This window comes from Myotis brandtii, unplaced genomic scaffold (assembly GCF_000412655.1).
Source record: "Myotis brandtii unplaced genomic scaffold, ASM41265v1 scaffold425, whole genome shotgun sequence".
NCBI classification, from domain to species: domain Eukaryota; kingdom Metazoa; phylum Chordata; class Mammalia; order Chiroptera; family Vespertilionidae; genus Myotis; species Myotis brandtii.
Genome location: NW_005366278.1, coordinates 499,029 through 501,255, shown reverse-complemented (window position 1 = coordinate 501,255; position 2,227 = coordinate 499,029).

The following is a 2,227-nucleotide window of genomic DNA, read 5'->3' as shown; positions in this document are numbered from 1 at the left end:
GTATGCATGCATATAAGCATAACTAATGGACACAGACACTGGGGGGTAGGGGAGGCCAGGGGATTTTCAAGGGCGGGGGAAAAAAAGGAGAAACATGTAATACTCTTTGTAATAATTTAAGCAATAAAATAAATAAATAAATTAAAAATAAAAAAATAAAAAAAAAAATAAAAGGAGTGAATATTTTATCATTTTGATCGGTCCCTCCCACAGCTCAAGAGAAGTGGATTTTATAGGGCATGTACAATAAAGGAGGGATTCAGAGGCCATGCTAGAATTCTTCAAACCACAGCAGAGATAGTATATGCCTAGTCATATAGTATAATCTAAACTCTAAACCAATGCTTAACACGTGTAAATAGTGCAGTATAGATTTGCTTCTTGACAATAATTTTGTTTTTCATTTGGCTTATTGTTTATATAAGCAAAACTATTTCATTTGAAAGTAGTTAAAATTGTGAGTCATTTTAGTGACGTATAATAAAGGTGGGCATTAATTATCCCCATCCAGGTCCATGCTGTCCTACTCCATGTCAGATTTTAAGTTCTGGTTCCACAAAGCTGACCAAAGAATCACCTAGCTATTTTTTAACCATTATAAAATGTTATAGTTGGTTACTTGAAACATGCTTTGTTTCTATAAGCTGGAACTTTGTAATCACAGAGAATGGGAGTGGGAGACATCATGCACAGATTGCCAGTGGCTGTATAAATTCTCCTTTCCTAGCTGTTGCTGCAGTTCAGAGTCCTCTGAAAGTCATGATTGGGTGTGAGCCATCTTTGTTTTCCTTTTTAAGGCATGTCCAATAGCTCCTGAGACACCTTTTACCTGCAAATAAATAGCAGTTCGAGGTTAACAAATAATTACATGCAAATGGAAAAATTCTCATCAATAGATATTTAACCATTCACTAAAAGTGTATGATAGCTGTTATAGACAAAATTATTTCATGTACATGACACACACACTCTCTCTATATAATTTTATCTGATCAGGTAATCTTCTAACCTCCTTTAAAAGGCACGGCAAGGTAAGGATGGATATTTTGGGGTTGAGGATACTGGTGAGTGTTTCTGAGGATGTGAATTGCCTTTAAACCTAAGGTATTGCTTTGAATATGTGGCCACTGACCCTGGGGCTGAGCCATAACTCAGATTTTCCTGAACCTCAATCACTAGTTCACTGACAAATGGAACAGATTCTACAAACTACCACACACAAATAATGCTCCTGGATTGCTTGTTGTGCTCACTTGTAGCAATGAGACAACCATTTTTCTTCTAATCCTGAAGACAAAATGCGCTGTCTTTCCACTTCAAATGCAATCGGTGCCATTTTTCCTCTTGTGAGTCAAAGGTTTTGTGGAGTCTCCGCTGGTCATTATAACCCCTGGTTTATGAAAGCTCAGTGCGATTCAGTACTTCTGTCTTCCTGTGACCTTCAATATAGCCCTTTGGCTGTCTGTGAATAACAAGTTTGTTCAGGATAAAGTTGTTTTAACCTTAACTTTATACATCTATTTAAAAATAAATGTAATACATGAATAGCTCTCACTAGGAAATTCAAAATGTCAAATAACAAGTTTGTTCAGGATAAAGTTGTTTTAACCTTAACTTTATACATCTATTTAAAAATAAATGTAATACATGAATAGCTCTCACTAGGAAATTCAAAATGTCAAATAAATATTTAAAATATTTATATATAATTTATTATATGTAAATAAATATTATAATTTTATTAAGAAGCAACATACTACATTGTTTAAGAATGGATTACTGGGCAGTCTGTCCTGGAAACATCTTCTTAACATTATAAAATACTTATTACTGCGTGACCTTGAATTTATAAAATCTTGCCGAGCGTCCCTTTCTCCTTTTGCCTAGCATATGTGCTTAGAAAAATGTTATAATATATTTATGTTTATTTTTAAATTCATTGGAAACATATTCTCATGAATTACAATGTCCTCAATGTTGCTTTGAGCATGGTTTGTATCCAAAATAAGTGGTTGAATAATGAATAATAGAAGACAAGAGACCCTTGGGTCAGAGAAAAAGGACAGTTTCTTACTGTCAGCAGTTGTCATTGCCAGAGTATCAGCATTTTTACACCAGTTTCCTGAGATGCAGTTCTAAATGTAATGATACTTATACATGCAGTGAGCTGAATTACTAGACAGAAATCCTGAGTAAAAGTATCACCAATATTTTAAATTGGGCAATA